The 21493-nt window shown below is 40.9% G+C and overlaps 1 long non-coding RNA gene across 2 annotated transcripts; it reads left to right on the top strand.

Annotated features, from left to right (window-relative positions):
- The first annotated feature begins 12728 nt into the window (after window positions 1-12728).
- LOC144371958 (uncharacterized) lies at window positions 12729-16883 on the top strand. Of its 2 annotated transcripts, XR_013432023.1 has the most exons (3): window positions 12738-12884; window positions 13575-16127; window positions 16843-16883. It is a non-coding gene; the product is annotated as an uncharacterized LOC144371958 (long non-coding RNA). The 2 variants fall into 2 exon arrangements; XR_013432022.1 differs by having other exon boundaries at window positions 12729-16127.
- The last annotated feature ends 4610 nt before the right edge of the window (window positions 16884-21493 follow it).

The raw sequence follows: 21493 nt of genomic DNA, 5'->3' as shown, positions 1-21493 counted from the left end.
GAATCTCAATTTACTCCCTACCATGAAATATTAAGCCATGTAGATTATTAACCTGCTATCTGCCTTTGTATTATGCTTTCCAGAATTCTATTATTATGCTTGCCAAAATTCTATTAGCTGTAAATTCCCAAGGCACTCCTCCACCATTGTAACATTTGGAGCTATAAAACCTTTCACCTGAAGAGCTGGGGTGCTGATCTGTATCCTAGTTTTGGGAGAGACAGCCACTTGTGTACTGCTTTTGTGTACACAATACAAGCTTGCTTTAGTTTGATTTAAAATTGGAGTTGGTGATATTTTCATTTCATCCTGGTTCAACATTAACACAGTGACATCAATGTTCACTAAAAAACTACAGTGATCAAGCCATGGAGCTGTAGCATGAGAACAGATTCCTATAAACGAATGGAAATATTTGAAGATTGGATGATGAACACATTTGTGAGTAATTCATTTTAGCAGTCGGATTGCAACCATCAATGAGGAAAGAAGTGTTTTCTAAAAGGTTTCTAGGAAAGTTAAATGTTCATCTGCAATAGGATGAACCTGGAGCCCCAGCATCAGTCACACATTAAGCACACAGTCATCTATGATCAACAAATATGTGAATAAAACTTTGCCATCTCTAGGAATTAGAGAAATACAAGTGAAAACTACACTGAGATTCTATCTCACTCCAGTAAGGATGACAATTATCAGGAACACAAGTAAATATAAATAAGAATGGGGAGGAAAAGCCAAACTCATAAATTGTTGGTCAGACTGAAAATTGGTGCATGGACTCTGCAAAGCAATAGGGAGATTCCTAAGAAAACTTGGAATGGAGCTACCATTTGACCCAGTTATCCCACTCCTCAGCTTATACCCCCCAAAATTAAAAATAGCATAGTTCAGTGATGCAGGCACTTCAATGTTTATAGCAACTGAATTGACAATACCTAAAGTATGCAATCAGCCTAGATGCCCTTGAACAGAATAATGGAGAAAACACACACACACACACACATATTAGAATATTACTCAACTCTAAATAAGAATGAAATATGGCCTTGACTGGTAAATGGATGAAAGTGGAGTCTATCATGCAAACAAAGAAGCCAACCCCCCAAAACCAAAGGCTGAATGTTTCTACATATATGTGGGTGGTTGCACACAACCATGGAAGGTGAGGACACAAAAAATAGAAGTCTATTGCTTTAGACTAAAGAGAAAGAAGGGAAGGCAGAAGGGGAAGAGTGAAGAAAGCAGATTTTATGGGTCATCAGTTTCCTATGTTTCTTTTTGAATACACAACCAAGGTAACCACATCATGTTCATCCACAAAACAGGGATCCTACTTAGAATAAGTTATAGCCTATTTATGCATAAAAGGTCAGAATACACTCTAGTATCATGTGTATCAAAAGAGAAGAAATTAAAAAGTGAAAAAATACACTCATGGAGCATTCAGAAATCAAAATGCTGAATATACTAGAATTCTCAGGGCAAAAATGAGAGGAAATTTTGATGCTCTTGAAAGAGAATAACATGCCTTTGAAATTGCATTAAACCAAACAAAGAAAACAAATTATGAATACTTTTTCATTCATTTTCTTTCTTTCTTTCTTTCTTTCTTTCTTTCTTTCTTTCTTTCTTTTTTTCTTTTCTTCTTTTTTTTCTCTTTTTTAATGAAGATTAAACCCATGGGCATTTAAGCACTAAGCCATATCTCCTGCTATTCTTTATATTTTATTCAGAGACAGGGTCTCACTCACGGTGTTGCTCAGGGCCTTGCTAACTTGCAGAGACTGACTTTGAACTCACAGTCTTCCTGGTCCAGCCTCCTGAGCCACTAGAATTATGGGCATGTACCACCTCACCAGTAAGAACAGGAAATTTGACATAAAGAATATCTCCTCCAATTTTTAAAAGAACATGAGAACAGTTTCTATATTTAACCATCCCAAAATGTATGTATACATCAAAATATAATTAATACATCATTTTAGTTATTATACATACAAATTTTTGTGAAAAAAATTATAATTTTTTATTTGTTTAATTAGTTGTACATGACATCAGAGTGCATATATAAACTTTGATATATCATACGTGGATGGGATATCATTTCTCTTTATTCTGCATGTACATGTTGCAGAATCATATTAGTCACATAATCAAATATATAATACAGTAATGATGTCTGTTTCATTCTACTACTATCTTTCCTGTCCCCATATCCCTCTCCCCTTCCTCCCATCACTTCCCTCAACCTAATCTAAGGTAAAACTATTCTGCCCTAGTGCCCCATCACTCCTGAATTAGCACCTGCACATTAGAGAAAACATTCCTCTTTTTTGTGGGATTGTCTTATTTCACTTAGCATGATATTCTCCAACTCCAACCGTTTACTAGCAAATGCCATAATTTTAGTCTACTTTCAACCTGACTGATATTCCATTAATTATATACACCACATTTTCTTTATCCATTCATCTTTGGAGTGACACCTAGGTTGGTCCATAGTCTAGCTTATTGCAAATTGACCTTGCTATAAACATTGTTGTGGCTGTTCAAAAGATCATACATGTGAAAATATTTTTTTTTTAAAGAGAGAATGAGAGGAGAGAGAGAGAGAGAGAGAGAGAGAGAGAATTTTTTAATATTTATTTTTTAGCTCTCGGCGGACACAACATCTTTGTTGGTATGTGGTGCTGAGGATCGAACCCGGGCCGCACGCATGCCAGGCGAGCACGCTACCGCTTGAGCCACATCCCCAGCCCCTGAAAATATTTTTTAAAAAAAGAAAAAACAAGTTGCTGAGCAGGAGAAAACATTTCACATTACATATTTAATTATTTCCTAGTATCCAGACTATAAAAGGAACTCTAGTGTATCCATAATAAAATGATTGACAAATTCAAATTGAACTCTGAATTGTGAACTCCTGAGATATTTCTGCTACTCTTTATGGTGTTTCCTAAGAATGGTTTTAAAAATGCTAATTGTTTATTTTGCAGGTTGAGTGACATCTAGGAAGGCCACACAAAAGGGCAGAGCAAGAGAAGGGGACACGCAAAAGTCATATCACAAAGGGACAGGTGAGCATAGCTCGACCCACAGGGATGGACTCACAGGGATGTAGGAAGGCTCGCCTATGTAAGAGGACACAGTCACAGGACCCCAGTGATTGGTGCTATCATCTTGGTTACTTAGGCAACCAGATCACAGAGTGAATAATGATGATGCCACACCAATCAGAAAGGGAGACAGAGTCACATGGTAGTTTGGCCTCCCACCAAATGGGTCTCACTGAGTCCCGCTGTGTTATTTTATCTCCTCTATTTTCCCGAGGTTATCCACATGCTCTGTGCAAACACCCAGCACCTCTGAAGTCTGGGGAATCTGAGGTCCCATCTCTACTCCCTGCTCAGGTGACACAGTCTAAGGTTAACATGAATGCTGAGAGCAGGGCAGCTGTGTGATCCCGCAGGAGCCTGGCAGGGTGCGCCCTTCCCACACACTTCCACTCCTACTGCAGGATTTCTTTCTTTTTTTTTTTTTAAGAGAGAGAGAGAGTAGAGAATTTCAATATTTATATTTCGGCTGACACAACATCTTTGTATGTGGTGCTAAGAATCAAACCCAGGCCTCACACATGCCAGGTGAGCATGGTACCGCCTGAGCCATATCCCCAGCCCTGCAGAATTTCTTAATGCAGGAGGAATGATTGAGACTGACTCTCATTTATGCTTCCACTGCAAGTGAGGTTACAGAACAACTCAAAAGGTGTAGAGGACACATTTTAGTATAATGTCCAACTACAGCAACAACAGGTTATGAAAATTAAGGTTTCCCTGGCTCATGGGAATGAGAGGATCTGGGAAAGGGTGCTGGCAGCTGGATCATCAGCCGGCAGCTGGAAGTTTGCTGGGGCCCCTTTGGCTGTGGCTCTCAACATGTTTTAGTTATAGATATTAAGGAATTGCCCCATAGGAGGAGGGTTTAACAAAACTAGGTATCAAAGGAGTAGAATACCGGGTATTTGCCCACGATGCCATAGAGGGAGACATTGGGCTAATGAATGCCATTCTCAAACCACCATACAGGGTACTCCATTATCAAAAAATGAACAAGGACAAGGTGTTTATCCACAATATCATGTACAAAGGCATCGGGCTCCTTTGCCAAAAAATGGACAGGGGGCCCCAATGCTCCGGGGCCCCAAACCACAAATATATGGAGCACTAGAGGAACCCAGCAACCCCATCAACCCCATCAGGGCAGTGCCCAGGACATCAGATCCCTCATCAGACAAACCAGAGGGAGCACAGGGTTGGACATCTGCGCCTCCGCCAAATCAGTACTAACTCCAGAGATGGGAGTTCAAATCATTCCCACAGGGGTAAAAGGACCTCTTCCCAAAGGAACAGTAGGCTTGTTATTGAAACGCAGCTCTTCTACTCTAAAAGGACTTATGATAAGTCCTGGGGTAATTGATCCCAATTATGAAGGTGAAATAAAAATTATAGCCAGTTCTCCAAAGGGTATATCAATAATTTCACCAGGAGATAGAATAGCACAGTTACTAATAATACCAAGCCTACATGATAAATTTTCCAGTCATGCTGTAGAAAGAGGTTCCAAGGGATTAGGCTCCACAGGTGTAGATTGGGCTATGCTTTCTTTAAATTTAGATTCTCGCCCCATGCTAAAACTAAATATTCAAGGACATGAATTTAATGGGCTACTGGATACAGGTGCAGACCTTAGCATTATCTCTCGTCAAGAATGGCCAAAACATTGGCCATTACACCAAGCCACTCAAACGCTTCGAGGCCTAGGAGTGGCGACTAATCCCGATAGAAGTGCAATGGTATTAGATTGGAAGGATCCTGAAGGATGTGAAGGAACTATACAGCCATATGTATTGGATCATCTTCCCGTAAATTTATGGGGACGAGATGTCCTAGATCAATTAAGTTTGACATTAACAAATAATATCAATAAAAATGCACCCACTATTATGGCTAGACAAGGTTTTAGGAAAGGAAAAAGATTAGAAAAACAAGAAGAAGGTATAGCAGCACCAAGACAAATAGATCAAGGAACAGATAGACATGGGTTGGATTTTCACAAAGGGCCACTGAGACAATAAAAATTACGTGGAAATCAGAAAGACCAGTATGGGTTCCTCAGTGGCCCTTGACTAAAGAAAAGATACAAGTAGCCCATGACCTGGTCAAACAACAATTAGCGGAAGGACATGTACAACCTTCTGTATCTCCCCATAATACTCCCATTTTTTGTCATCTAAAAGAAATCTGGTAAATGGAGATTATTGCAAGATTTAAGAGCCATTAATAATGAAATGGTCATTATGGGACCTGCTCAATCGGGGATTCCTCAATTGTCTGCTTTGCCAAAAACTTGGTATGTTTTAGTTATAGATATTAAACATTGTTTTTTTTTCAATTCCAATTCATCCTGAAGATAGTCCACGTTTTGCATTTACTATCCCGGCACTAAATCATGAAGGTCCTGATCAGAGATATGAATGGAAAGTACTCCCTCAAGGGATGGCTAACAGCCCAACTATGTGTCAAATTTATGTTAACAAAGTAATCCAGCCACTTAGAAATCAAAATCCTGAACTACAAAAATTTCATTATATGGATGATGTATTATTAGCACACAAAGCTAAAAACACGTTGCTAGAATGTTATGCCACACTTACAAACTTATTAAAAATTATAATCTAGAGATAGCAATCGATAAAGTACAATTAAATTTTCCAATTAATTATTCAGGAGTTCTATTATCCTCAACCATGGTCCGTCCACCAAAAATTCAAGTATGAGTAGATCAACTCAAATCACATAATGACTTTCAAAAGTTATTAGGAGACATAAATTGGATAAGGCCTTATCTAGGTATTCCAACAGGAGAATTGGGACCTTTATTTGATATCCTAAAAGGTCCATCAGATCCAAATTCACCCCGAATGTTAACACCTGAAGCAAGAAAGGCATTAAAAATCATTGAAACATATATGGAAAATATGCATTTGGATAGAATTGATATAAGTTTGCCTTTATTATTTATTGTACTACCAACAAAAAATATTCCTACAGGAGTATTTTGGCAAGAAGGTCCATTATTATGGATACATTTATCTTATTCTCCTAACACTATTCTTACTAGGTATCGTGAGGCTGTAGGACAATTAATACTCAAAGGAATAAAAACAGCAAAGGCAGTGTTTTGAATTTCTCCCAATAAAATTATTACTCCATATACTATGAATCAAATTGATGAATTAGCTAATGAGTTAAATACTTGTGCAATAATCATGTGCAAATCTAATGTTTCATTTGATAACCACTTACCATCTAATCCTTTATTGTCTTTTTGGTCATTGCATCCTGTAATTTTTCCAAAAATGACAAGAAAAACACCTATCATGAATGCTCCAAATATATTCACTGATGGGTCAAATAACGGTACAGCAGCAGTAGTTACACCTGATCAAACTTTTACATTTTTTAGTACCCAAACAATCAGCTCAAATGTTAGAGTTTAATGCAGTATTACAAGCTTTTGTGATGTTTAAAGATTCGGTATTTAATTTATTTTCTGATAGTCAGTATATAGTTTATGCTATAGTATCCCTTGAAGATGCTGGTAGGATTTCCCCTTCCTCTACTGTTTTCTCTTTGTTTTCCACTATACAAAGTCTAATCTGGGACAGAAAAGATCCATTCTTTATAGGTCGTATCAGGGCACATACAGGATTGCCTGGAGCCCTTAGTTTGGGCAATGATTTAGCAGATAAAACTACACATGATATACATATTTTCTCTACACTAGAAGAAGCTGCAAATTTTCATAAAACGTTCCATTTCAATGCTAATACTTTACAAAAGCATTTTAAAATAACTAAGGTACAATCTAGACAAATAATAAAACAATGTCAAAATTGTGTGACCTTTTTACCACAAGTTAATCTTGGAGTCAATCCTAGAGGATTGATACCTAACCATATTTGGCAGATGGACATCACACACTTGCCAGAATTTGGAAAATTAAAATATTTGCATGTTACAGTTACTTCTGGATTTTTGATGGGCTCCCTTCATGCCAGAAAAAAAACTAATAATAGTATAGCTCATTGCTTACAAAATTTTGCCACTGTGGGCGTTCCAAAACAGTTAAAAACAGATAATGCCCCCTGGTTATTCTTCTACCTCTTTTAATCAATTTTGCTCATCATTTGGCATTACTCATAGAACAGGAATTCTATACAATCCACAGGGACAAGGCATAGTTTAAAGAGCTCATCAAACTATTAAAATGTACTTATTAAAGTAAAAATAGGGAATTTGGATGGGGTATATATTCCCCGAAGATAAACTTAAAATAATCCTTTTTACTCTAAACTTTCTAAATTTGGATTCATCAGGGCTTAGTGCTGTGGAAAGGCATATGTATCCAAAAAATGTACATAAGCCCAAGGTACTTTGAATGGGCATTCTAAGAGGACAATTGAAAGGTCCTGACCCAGTAATTGTCTGGAGTCGGGGGTCTGTTTGTGTGTTTCCACAGGGAGAACAGCAGCCGATTTGGATTCCAGAGAGATTAACGAAAGCGATTTCTACAGACCAAAAGAAGATGATTTGGCTCAAATCCATAACAGCTGATATCGAGAACTCCAGTTTAGCTACCCTTACATCTGTGACAGAACCAGGATGTTTTTTTCAATATCTATTTTATTATTGCCCTTCCCACATCATGACGTTCTATTTTGTTTTTTGAGCTCATAAAGACCTAGGTTAATGTTTTGCTGATCAGTTCTATTTTTTGACTACAGAGTTTTTAAACATTGCAATGGAGATTTCACCTGTAAAAAGTTATAAGGCCTTTACTATGATGTTATGTGTTGTATGCATTATATTATGTGTGCACATTTGTGTTTTGTGTTGTATGTTTGTATGTACATATATCCATATATCATATATGATGAGCGCTTATGAAAAAATGGATCCAAATTTTTTTTCTTATTCACATGATTTAAATGGTTTAATTTAAATTGGGTAAACAGCTGTTGAGGATTGTTTTAATATGTGAACAAAAAAGGAGGTTAACAGATCTGTTTGTTTACTTTCACCTTTCCTTTTCATTATATTTAATAATTCTGTTCAGGATAATGTAAATTGTTCAGAAAATTGTTTTCTTTTAGTGCCTTCTGAATGTTACATAATTTTTTCTTTAGCCATTATTGCCAGAATTCCTATCTTCATCCCAGTGCCGGTGAAGACAAAGATAAAACCAATCTACAGCTTCTGCAATAGCTATCACTGAACTGCTTGCAGAATTTGCCTGGACTATATATCACTTGTATGCATTGTGAACTATCTGTTGATGCAGCAACTTGTGGTAGTGTTGGGGTATTTTTGCTGATGGTGTCATCCGTGGTACAATTTTTCCAAAAGGAGCTGTCAATTGGCTTGGTGTATCCTTCTCCCTTCTGCTTGTGATGGTCGTTCAGCTACAATTTAGGGGCCAACAGAGTTGAGGCAAAGAACCCATCCCCCTGCTGGTACAAAGGCCTATCCACAGGTGTGGCTGTATGCTGGACCAGTAGTCAATGACAGGTAAGATCCTATTGCAATGGTACCAACCTAAGGCAGGAGGCTGATGCCTTCAGGTCAGCCCATCCAATTATGGGTAAGGACCATATGTAGTATTAGACAACCTAAGGCTGGCATGGTAACTGATTGAATCAGGGACACCTGGTGCAGCAGATCTCTCCTGTTATTTGCAGATAAACAACTCAGCAGGATGGATTTGTGCCTAGGAGTTCTGTGTGGGTATTTCCAAAGACAAGGGTCATGCCCCCTTCCTTGGACAGGCTTTGCTCTGAGGTAGAGGCTGGTTCCTCAGGTGCTCTTCAGCAAATGAATGGATAAAGAAAATGTGACACACAAATATACACACACAAGCACACACATGGAGTGTGGGGAGAAAAAATAAAAGTCTATTGAATTAGACAAAGAGAAATTATGGGAAGGGGGAGGGAGGGTATAGGAAAGTGAGTAGACTGGATGGGACATGTTCCTATGTTCATATATGACTACAAACCAGGGTAACTCCACATAATGTACAACCAAAAGACTGGGGTCTTAATCAGAATAAGTTACTCTCCATGTATGTATAATGTGTCAAAATACACTGTAGTGTCATGGAACACACAGAAATGCAAATACTGAATTTACTTGAATTACCAGGGCAAGAACAAGAGGGAATTTGGTTGATCTTGAGAGAGGAAATATGTCTTAGAATTATACTGAAGGTACAATCAGGAACAACTTTTAATTTATTTTTTATTTTTTATTTTATTTTCTTGGTATGGAGGATTGAACCTATGTGCACTTAACCACTGATCCACATGCCCAGCTCTTCTTTATATTTTATTTAGAGACAAAGATGCTTCAGGCCTCACTAAGTTGCCAAGGCTGGTTTTAAACTCGCAATCCTCCTGCGCCAGCCTCCTGAGCCGCTGGAATTACAGGCATGAACCACTACACCAGCAAGAACAGAAAATTTGATAAAGACTACCTCATCGAATTTATAAGAATTTTCTCTTCAAACACCATAAAGAATGTGAAAACAGTCTCTAGATTTAAGCATTCCAAAATCTATGCATACATCAATATATCATTATTTTACTAACTAATGTTTTAAGTTACAATTATACAAATAATTCTAATGTGAAAATATTTTTAAAAAGAAGCTGCTGAACAGAAGACACTATTTCACATGATATATTTGATTCGTTTTTTTCTAGTGTCTAGATTATAGCGAACTCTAGTGAGTTCATAATTAAATGACAGTTGGCCAATTAAAAAATGAGTTCAGAATTGTGAAACCCTGAATATGGCTGCTGGTTTGATGGTGTTCCCTGAGGATGAAGTTCAAAATGGCAATCGTCAACCTTCGGTCCCGAACATTGGGTTGATCCTACAGTAAGGCTGCCCCTATCCTGGATCAGAACAGGGTTCCTGCAGTGGTATTTTAACTCACCTGTTTTTCCAAAGGTTATTGATATGCTCTGTGCAAATACCCCAACCTCTGAAATCTGGGGGAACTTAGAGTGTGTCTCCACTTGCTGCTCAGGTGACACAATCTGAGGCTAACAGGGACCCTAACAACTCTGCAGCCGTGTGTTCCTGCAAGAGCCCGGCAGGGGGCGCCCTTCCCACAAACTTCACCCTTCTCCTCCAGGATTTTTTAATTGGAGGAGGAATGATGGGGTCTGACTCTCATTTATGCTTTCACTGCAAGTGAAGATACAGAACCACTCCAAAGCTGTAAAGGATAGAGTTAGCATCATGTTCAACTCTAGCATTAACTAATCATAAAAAAAATAAAAGCCCCCCCCCTCAAAAAAACCAGCATAATAGGAGCTGGGAAAGCGTTGTTAGGAGGAGAGAAGACATCTCTTTCCATAATCTTCCTGGAATCCCAGAAGACACTGACCAGTATTCCTGGCTCCTCAGAGCTGGAGATGCTGATTGGATCTCCGTGGCCCCCAGCTTCACCTGCTGCTGAGGAAGTGGGTGCACCTGACCTTGTGTGAGGAGCCTCTTCCACTGACAGGGCTTTGACCCGCAGGCCAGGAGACTGCAAGGGAGGCTGGGTCTCCATGAGGCCTCCCTCAGAACCGTGTGCCAGTCCCCTCACTCCCGCTGCCCAGTGTGATCCAGCTATTATCACACAAAAGTGCACACGTGAGCCTGTCATGTACAAAAGTGTCCCAAGCATCACACGAAACAAGTGAAAGAGGCCACAAAATCCGTGAGCTTGGAGAATCAGGAAGCTGGAGACTGAAGCCAACCAGGTCATTCTCACATAGCCCAAGACAGAGGACAGCCCCTGAAGGGCCTAGTCTTTAGCACAGTTCTCCTTTATAGTTCGGGACACAAGTGACCGCCCAGCAGCAAACCCTGTGCTGTCCTCAGCCAGGGCCACACAGCCACAGGTACTGTTTGCTCCTCTTCTGTCCTCCTCTAGTGTTTTCCTTAATGATCTAGAGACCCGGATGACGAGGATGCTGATCCCAGAGCACAGACTCTAGGTGGCAGAATTGCCTTCTGCTGGGGATCATCTTTGTTTTGACCCAGATCAACTCTGTTCCCATGTGCCCTTTATACTTTTCCCAACACCCATGCCCACTGCACCTCATCTTCTCAGGTAGACATATGAAGAGGATCACAGCATTGTCCCCTTCACACAGGAGGAAACTAAGCCTCTTGTGAGACCCACTCATCACAGGGGCCATTTGTGGGAATCACTCTGAATGACCCACACCTTCCAGTCCTGAAGCAAGAAGCTCCAATCAATCACTCGGGCATTGCCACAGCTCAAGAAGTAAAAGGCATGCCTTCAGATGTAGATGAGTCACCAATGGGGTTGAGCGACACTCACCTGTTCTATTGTAATCCTACCCCTTTGGCCTGTTTGGGATAAAATGTTCCTTGGAAACTCCCTCTGTGTGTTCCCTTCTCTTGCTGTGCCTTTGAGTGTGGCCTCCCTAGATGTCAATCAACCTGCTGGCAGCAGACAACAGAAAGCTAGACTCAGCCCCCAGAAACCTCACCCCTTGCCTCATTTGAATGGCTTCTCCTCAATAAAAGGGTTCAGCACGTGTGTGTGTGTGTGTGTTATCTCCCTCCTCTCTCTCTCTCTCTCTCTCTCTCTCTCTCTCTCTCTCTCTCTCTCTCTCTCTCTCTCTCTCTCTCCATGGATCCCTGAGGTCCGAGCAGCCATCACAACACCCAAAGGAAAAGGTATCTCTGTCTTTGTCTTTTGTGTGATTATTTCATGCAGCTCAGTTCACCTGGAGTGACCCTGAGTGTTTTAGTCATGAGGAATGCGACAATTGGTTGCCCATATGGTGACTCCAGGGTGAGTTTTAAAAATTCAGTTCGTTTGGAATTTCTCTCCAGAAGCTAAGAGCGCTTAGGATTGTAGAGTATCGTGGACCGAATTGTAGAAAGTAAGTAAATTAGACAGAAGAAAAATCTGTGAGGTTAAACTTTTTACTATCTGGGAATATTTTGTCTTTAGAAAACTTTTTTTATAATTCTAGAGACTCTAAATAAACGTAATGAGTTATTAAGATGATTAGTGGGATGTGTTGCTGAGTCCTCTCCCATGGGGAAAGTACATTTGTGGACTTTTTTAGATTGTTTGTATGAATCTTTATGTTTTAAAATATTAAATAAAGACTTTTTGGGTTAATGTACTAGAAGTCAGCGCTTGGAGAGTGAGAAAACAGGGAAGGAAAATGTTGTGATGAGACTCAACACAGGGATTCTTTCCCCATAGAGAAGTTTTATTTTTCTGTTTTTTTTTTTTTTTTTTTTTTTTTTTGTGAACACTCAGTTTATACTGAACCCCTACTGGGTCTGATGACCGAATCCAGACTGCCTTAACATCTGATAGTAATGCTGGTGTTTGCTATTAAAACTCACTTTTAAAGTCCCACGTGCTGCCAGGGATAGTGCAAAGGCAGGAGGACACAAGCTGCAAGTGCAGGTCAGCCATGGGATCCCTCCCAGGCCTGGGGAATGCAGACAAACCAAATGGAATGCCACCAGATAGGGAAGCCCTAGGGCAGCTGGCTCCAAGCTGTTTCCATCACCATGGTAACCGCCCAAGCCTGGCCTCACAGCTGGCTTCCTGGTCCTGCCTCCTGCATTTCAACAGGCTTCCCATTGGTCCTTCCAACTGTCACTCACACAGGACTTCTGGTCCCACCTTCTAGCTGCTAACCTGTACTTCCTGTTTCAGACCTGCTACCTGGAGCTGCCCAGAGCCTGCATTTTTAAGAACACCTATCTGTAAGTGCCAACAAAAGATCTTTTTCAGGCAAAATCTAATTCCACATTTTTGTTCGTTGCAGCCCTAAGCCGGACTTGCTCTCAAGGCCAAATAACTTGATTTCTTACCCCTCAGCAGCTTTCCTTGGTACCCTTCCTTTTCCTCTCTATGGTCATGTTGCTAAATGTTGCTGTCTCACACTTGGCTTTTGATTTTGAAAGTTATGGGGATGCATTTGCTTGTCGCAGAAACAAAGCTAGCCATGTTCCTGGGATGACCCCCAAATCCTTATTCTTGTTCCTGACTGTGTAATTACAAGAAATAAGTAAATGTATACACAAGGATCATCAGCCACATCACGTGACATCACATGCAAGCGTGCAGTCCTAGTTGAGAACAAATTAAAATGGATCCAACATATCTTAAGATCCACGTGGTTACATAAAGTTAATCAATTATATTGTATTAATTATAGGTTATGTATATTGTATTAACTATCTACAGAAATATCCAAGGACTTTAACTATATTTTCATTGATATTTCTTTCCTTTTTTTAAAATATATTTTTTAAAGTTGTTGATGGACCTTTACTTTTTAAATTTATTTGTATGTAGTGTCGAGCATCGAAGCAAGTGCCTCATGCATGCCAGGCAAGCATGCTACCACTGAGCCCCAACCCCAGTCCTCATTGATATTTCTTTTTATCAAGGTACAACGATTCTAAGGTTTTCAGAAGTTATTTCAAAGTATAATCAGGAAAAATTCTAAAAGGAATTTCAACAGAGGAGAAGCACACATTGGAGGTCCTAAAAGAAAGAAATCATCTTTGGGTAAACCAAGATCTGTATATTCTAGATTTTAATGATAAAAATATTTTCCTAAATAGAAATATTTTTATATTATTAATTAGACAGATAATAGATAAATGTAAAAAAAGATTTATATGCACTGGACTGACTAAAAATTTTGACTGATTAATTCAAGGATATTTCAGGCCATTTCCCTGATTTCGCTATCTATGCTGATAGTGAAGTGAGCTGATATTTTGGTTCATATTTTGACATGATAAAGACCTATTAAAATGTCAAGTTTAACTCCTCTAAGCAAGGTCTTTATTGCCTAGTGATTCTTATTGTTTAAAGCAAGGATTAATTTTGGTGAATAAATTCACATCCTTGTTTAAACACTAAATATATTAAACTGCTGACTTAGATTCCAATTTTTACAATTCTCCTTGGACACTAAGTTTGATTGATTCACAGACTGTTCATTCTTGCATATTTTGTTTGTTGAATAATTTTGAGATCTGGGAATTTTTTTAGGATGGAGGTTCTCTAAATTAAAGTTGTATGTTAGTTTTGAGCAATAAAAGTTGCAAACCTTGTTGAAAATTCATTGACATTATAGAAGTTCTCTCACTGGACCTATTATTCATAGAAATATGGTAGGATTTATATAGTGCTTAATCATATTTTTAAAAAGACAATTGAGAGACATCTATTTAAAGGATAATATTCTGAGACATAAAGATATTGTGAGACCTTCTCTCAGAAAGACATTGAGGATTCCTTTTAAATTGTTAGGATATATCAACTAGTATATATTGAGAAATTACAATAAGTAACACAAGGTAAATCTAATCATTTAAATACTTTACTACTATCTATAACTTAAACTGATGATACTATGGCTTATGCCAAGCCTTTACTCAGTTTTATTAAATAAAGAAAAGGGGGAATACAGGACCCCAGGGGAACACACTATATCTTACAAAATATTTATTTTTTTTCCTTAATTGTAATATTGAGAATCTCAGGGGATATATCTCAGTTGGTAGGGTGCTTTTCTCACATGCAGAAGGCCCAGCGTTCAATCGCCAGCATCACCACCAAAAAAGAAAAAAAAATTGAGACTGCTGCTGAATTGACTGAATCATGTTCACTGCTGCTGAACATGATTCAGTAAATTAAATCATATTTGAAAAAATAGAATTTAAACCGGTCATCATGACTGAAAAACCTGACACAGGAAGGTAAACCTTCCAACTGCAGAGTTTACAACCATGCAGCTTCATGAGCTTGCCAGATAAGTAAAAAGTATGAAGAGACTTCTATGGACCCATTTCTCAGATCTATTTTTTAAAATTTATTTTTTAGTTGTTGATGGAAACAATTCCTTTATTTTGTTTATTTTTTTATGTGGTATCGAGGATGAAACCCAGGGCCTCGCACATGCTAGGTGAGCGATCCACCACGGAGCCACAACCGCAGCCCTCAGATCCATTTTTAATGTCCATTGTGGTGTGGACTGGAAAGTCCACCAATGAAACTAGATTAATCATGCTGACTGTAGTGGTCAGTTATATGTTGATCCTGTGGTAAACAGGTTGTCTGGGATTATATTTGAGGAAAACACAGCATATGAGAAACCTAAACCAGACAATCATGCTGACCCTTTGAAATTAAGACTATGTATCTGGACAACTGTCCAAATAGAAAGCTTGTGGAAATAGAATTTTTCTATAAAGGCCAGTTGTTTACATAAGGTATCCACCAATGCATGGTTGCCCTGATCATTCTACAATAGAAACTGGCACCTTTCCTAAGTATTCTTCCTGAGTTTTCCTAAGTATTATGCAAATGTCTGGTCAGTACAACACAAGAGGTCTAGAAATAGTGGATGCATTTTAGGCTGGTCTCCTAGAATGGACAAGAGCAATTATAGGAGGATGCCTGGCACCTGGAGATTGATTGGTAATACCCTAACCCTCAGTGAGATGGCACCCAAAAGGATGTTTGGATGTTTGTCTTCTGCCTTCAGAATATTTACATCACTGATTGACCTAACTGCTGCAGTCTGGCTGGACACAAGATCACAAGCCACTCACAGCTTTGTAGATTCAAACAGCAACTCTTTATTCCCGAACTCACACTGGCCCTCTACAAACATGTTCTGGGGGAATCCCAGTTCTGGGCCCCATTCACGTACTCCACCAGGCTTTTAATCCCAAAAACTTTCTGAATTCCAGGAGAACTCAAGGGGAACTCAGGCAGCAGGATACCCCACCCTATTCCCAGCAGGAATAACCTTAAACCTGGAACTGCCCTAAACCCAGATTGTCCTAAACCGGGAACGCCCTAATCCCAAGGAGCAGGATACTTCCAAAAACCTGCAGGATACACCCTAAACCTGGATCCACCCTGGTCCTTGAGCAGGGTCACCTTTCTCAAACATACATGCAATGTCACAGCGAATGTCCAAGGTAAGTCCATTTCCATGAGTCCTTTCTCTAAGCAACATGGGGTACGCTGGCAAGGAAATATCGATGTGTCATTCCTACTTGGCAATAGCTCTCAGCACCTAACAGACTCCTTAAATATGAGAATTAAGAGAAAGGATGATGAATATCCTGTAGCCTGTATGAATACAACTCACCTTATGGCATCGCTAGTTATTGCCAGCTGGTATTTCAGAGCTGCACTCTGCTGAAGTTCATGTTGGGGTCGGAAACAGGTGCATGCCAATGAACCAGACCTAGGCCAGCTCTTGGTCTCATGATCTTTGAAGTGACTACTTTAAATATTATTCCTTGCTTCTGTGATACAGTCTTTATGGCTCTGTTTCAAACTTACAACATGTGGATTTTCTTAATGCTTGACTTAAATTACTTCCAAGATCGTTCATAGTCAGATAAATGCTGATGCAAAACTTAGAACTGAGTTAAGATGCTCTAAAAAGCCACTATAATAAATATTGTGACTAAGCCCTCTGCTCCGTGGAAAGGCTGAAACACCCCGCCAAATGAACATGTCCATGTTACCATTGCCAAGTGCAAGGCTTCCCAATAAATCAAGAAAAGATGAAGAGTCTTCTGATGAGTGTTTGGTAGAATAATAATATTAATAACCTGGATTTTCCAAGTTGGTTATGTCCCTGAGATAATATGTTTTCTACTAATGCCTTTTGTGTTTCAATAGCAGATTATGATGACCTCAGACCAAGAATCCAGTGATGCAAAGATATAATTTCCCAATTGCCTTCAAATATTAAGGAAGGGCTGGGGATGTGGCTCAATTGGTAGCTCACTCACCTGGCATGTGTGCGGCCTGGGGTCCATCCTCGGCACCACATACAAACAAATATGTGTGTCCACCGAAAACTAAAAAAATAAATATTAAAAAATTCTCTCTCGGGCTGGGGATGTGGCTCAAGCACGCTCGTCTGGCATGCGTGCGGCCTGGGTTGGATCCTCAGTACCACATACCAACAAAAGATGTTGTGTCCGCTGAGAACTAAAAAGTAAAATATTAAAAAAAAAATTTATAAAAAAAAAATTAAAAACTTAAAAAATTCTCTCTCTCTCTCTCTCTCTCTCTCTCTCTCTCTCTCTCTCTCTCTCTCTCTCTCTCTCTCCAGTCTGTGCAATAGAGTGACATGTGTCAAGGGGGCAAGTGAGCGTGAGCTCACAGACAAAGAACAGATGCCTGAAGCTTAAATCCTACAGATAATACTAAATCCTAGATACAATTTTCCCTCTGCATACAGCCTATGATTATCCTTCTATAAAACCTCAAAGTCCTTGTCAGCACCTGAAGACAGCATAAGGGCAGGGTTTCCTTGTCTTCCTGGTGTGTAGCTGCACTGGTCAAAGTTCCTTTCCTGCTTTGCATCATGACCTTTTCTGTTTGATTTTGGGGCATACACCTGACCAGACCTGTGGGATGCCCAGAGTCAGGTCTCTGCACAAGACTTCCTAACAGTCGAAGTAGAACATCTACACTAAGCACAAGGCACCCATTTTATTTCCACTGCACATTGCTGCCCTAGAGGATTGCCTTCCTTCCTCCCCCACCCTCTCTGCTGGGGATGGAACCCTGAGCATCAGAGCCAACCCCAATGGCTTCCTTTCATAGCTCAGGCTGCCTCCTCAAAGCCACAGAGGCCGGGAGGTGATGAGAATTACTAAAATAGTTTTCAAATTGTTCTCATTTTTAGATATATTGTATGGGTCATACATATGATATCTTTGAATAGTGCTTCAGAAATTTGGAGACTGGGTCTTTCTAAGTCGCTTGAGGTCGCATCAGCTGAGTGAAAAAATATATGTATAGATGCAATATCGTTCTTTCTTTTTAAAGGTACTGGGGAATAAACCCAGTGGGGTTTGACCTGGACCTCTGAGCTACATCCCACCCTTTTCCTTTTATTTTAAGAGAGGGTCTCTCTGACCTTGGGCTCCTCCAGCCCCAGCCTCCCTGAGAAGGTGCGCTTTGTTTTTGTGTTGAGGTTAAACCCAGGGCCTTGCCAAGCTCCGAAAGCAGCGCCAGGTGTCACCTCTGTACTAGAGGCTAAGCCAAGGCTTTTCACCTGGATTAGTTCCCAGCACAGCCTGGAAGCTCCTCCTGAAAAGGGCTGGGGCCAAGAATCTGTCACTCTACACAACTTCAGGCAGTGATTGGATGATGTTACCTGTCAGTCACGATGCAGAGGCGGGCCTGGAGGCCATGCATCCGGGATACGGGGGGAACTCTCCAATCAGTGCGCAGAGGAAGTGGAAGGGCGGGCTTCCGCAACATTGCGGGCTTTCTTCCGCACCCACCGGGCTACTCCTTCTCTGGCCGAGTTTCTGTTCCAGTGACCCAGTTGACTCTGCTGCTGCCGGTGTCCCCGGGGATCTCGGGGGCCCGGAAGTTCCTCCAGACGACGCCGGGTCACCACGGAAGCCAAAAATGGTGAGTTTGCGACCGGGCCTGAAGGTGCGGGGTTGGGGCCCGGCGCGGGGGTGAGCTGCGGAGGGCGGCGGATTCCACGCTGTCAAGTGGCCCTGGGCCCTGTCCCCTGGTTCCCTGGGTTTGGAAGGGCGGCTCAGGTCCCTGGTGTCCCCTTTGCTCCCTACTGGTGGCCCGACCCACTCTTCCCGACGTGGAGGAAGCAGGGCCACAAATGCACCTTCCTCCTCCCAGGGGAGCTCCTGCTGTAGGTCCCCCATATTGCAGGCGCCTCCTGCCACTAAACCCACCTTCCCTCCACCTCACAGCTCGGCCAGACGTCCGTTCTTCCCACTCGGTCCAAATGGACACCGTCCGCTAATTGTCACTTTTCATCTAGTGAAATATTGGAAAAAATCTTCCTCCCGCCTTCCCTCCTTCCTTTCCTCCCTCCCTCCCTTTTTCCTCCCTCCCTCCTTTCCTCCTTTGCTCCCTCCCTCCCTCAGCCATAACTTGTGATCCTCCTGCTTCAGCCTCCCACGTATCTGGAATGACAGGCCTGTGCCACTGTCCTAGGCAAGAACAACACTTTTGAAAGCATTTGTTTTCTATTTGTGAATGTTATACTTGAGGGGAAAGAATAATCACTTAACACTTCCTTGTGTTTGCTCAAAATAACTGCTTTAAACGGAATTAAGAGGTTGTTTATAGATCCCAGGGATATGGAATCGTGGGCTCCATCAATAGAGGATAACTGCTCCCCTTTCTGATAGTCCATGATGTAGAGTCACCCCAGTCGTGTAGTCCCGTAAGTGCATAGGGAAATGATGATGTAGGGACAAAGGAGGCAAGGCACTGAAGATAGCCAGAAACAGTTTTATCTGGCTGCAGCCAGTCTCAGAGGGCACAGCTTTTGCTGTAATCAATCAATCAATCCCCTGAACCCTGAGTTCAGGTGGTTTCAGAATCTTATACCCAGCATGTAAGGGGAGGGACTCAGAAGTTCACATTGTAATACTGAGACCCACAAATAACTCAGACCACACAGTCTCATTCCAGTTAAGCCTTTATTGCTGGCCAGTGGCAGACACTCTGCTCTTGAAAGAATGAGGTTGTCAGAGTGGGGCCCCTCCCTTAACTTGGCTCCATATTTAAGCACAAAAGGGACATTTGGAGGTTCAGGCAATGCCAGCAAGCCGGAAAGTTGTGGTCAGTTAGTCTCTGGTTGGCACATAGATCATTCTGTGTTCTTGGGGGATTTTCATGAACAAAAGAATGCAAACTTCCCCAGTCATGACCTTTTTTGAGTGTCATGGCTGAGTTCACAAAATGGAGTCACCATAGTCAAGTTGTCACATCACACACATAAAAGCAGCTTTTTCTTTCACTGTTCTAGCCACGTTAACCCTTCAAGGACAGCACCTGAGAAGGGGAGAGCTTCTTCTCCCCTTTCTTTCCTCCCCCACCAGCTGTTTCCAAGGTGCCCAGTTGGTGATTTCTCTGTGAATCCCAGCTAAAGGCCAGAGGCCTTGTTTGCACATTTCTACAAACTACTATACTGCATATAAGTGTGTAAAAAACTAGTAAGGGGAGTTCGAGTCCAGCACTTGGAGTGCTAATTTCTCCCATACTAGCCACCCGAAAATAGGGCAACACGAAAATAGGAAGTTTATCTACACTGAACTTTTTTGTGGACATTCTCTTGTTGACAGTCCTAAAATTAGCCCATGGTGAAAATTTCTGGAGAAACCCAGTTAAAATTTTCTATGAAGGAAGGGGATGCCACTACAATAATGTCTGATTCATGTACTGTCCTTCATCCCTAGCTCTTTTCAATATGATTTTCAGAAAGGATCTGGCTACATTGCCCAGCCTGGCCTGAAAGTTGTGATCCTCCTGCCTCAGCTTCTCAAGTTGTTGGGATTAAAGGCATTGACAACCCAGCTACAAAACATACTTCATTTTAACCCAAATATTAATGACCATACTAAGGAACATGGATTCAAGTTACCCTGAATGATGTATGTGTTCCTCTTTTCTTTTTTCTTTTCTTTTCTTCTCTCTCTCTCTTTCTTTCTTTCTTTATTTCTTTCTTTCTTTCTTTCTTTCTTTCTTTCTTTCTTTCTTTCTTTCTTTCTTTCTTTCCTTCCTTCCTTCCTTCCTTCCTTCATTCCTTCCTTTCTTCCTTTTTTAATATACCAGAGATTGAACACAGGAACACTTAAACATTGACCCACATCCCCAGCCCTTTTCTTTTCTTTCTTTGATGAAAACCAGGGACATTTTACTACAGATCCACATCCCATCATTTTTTTATTTGAGACCCAGTCTCACCAGGTTGCATAAGGCCTGGATAAGTTCCTAAGGCTGTCCTCAAATTTGCAACCCTCCTGTCTGAACCTCTGGAAGAAGAAATGATCAAAGGTGTGCACCACTGTACCTGGCTGGAAGTTGGGATTTTTAACAATGGAAATGCAACCAGACTTTTAAAAAATCCACTTCTTTCTTGCCTCTTTAATATTAGTCCATCCCATGTGACTCTGAATAAATAAACCTGGGCCTCAGATAAGTGAGCACTGGCTGGGGATGTGGCTCAAGCGTACAGCGTGCGGCCCGGGTTCGATCCTCAGCAGCACCACATACCAACAAAGATGTTGTGTCCGCCGAGAACTAAGAAAAAATAAATAAATGTTAAAATTCTCTCTCTCTGTGTCACCCTCTCTCTCTCACTCTCTCTTTAAAAAAAAAAAAAGTGAGCACATCATTTCAAAGTGATACACAGAGAGCTTTGGTGCTGAGGGAGCACACATGTCAGGGCTCAAGGGGCAGGAAGGTCCCTGATGGCTGAGACATGCTCCAGCCTGTCTTGCTCCCTGAAAGCTCCCAGGATCACCCTCCAAGAGATCTGGACCATGACTCC

This window comes from Ictidomys tridecemlineatus, chromosome Y (assembly GCF_052094955.1).
Source record: "Ictidomys tridecemlineatus isolate mIctTri1 chromosome Y, mIctTri1.hap1, whole genome shotgun sequence".
NCBI classification, from domain to species: Eukaryota; Metazoa; Chordata; class Mammalia; order Rodentia; family Sciuridae; genus Ictidomys; species Ictidomys tridecemlineatus.
Note: the sequence above shows the minus strand (reverse complement) of the source record. Positions and strands in the feature narration are given on the sequence as shown.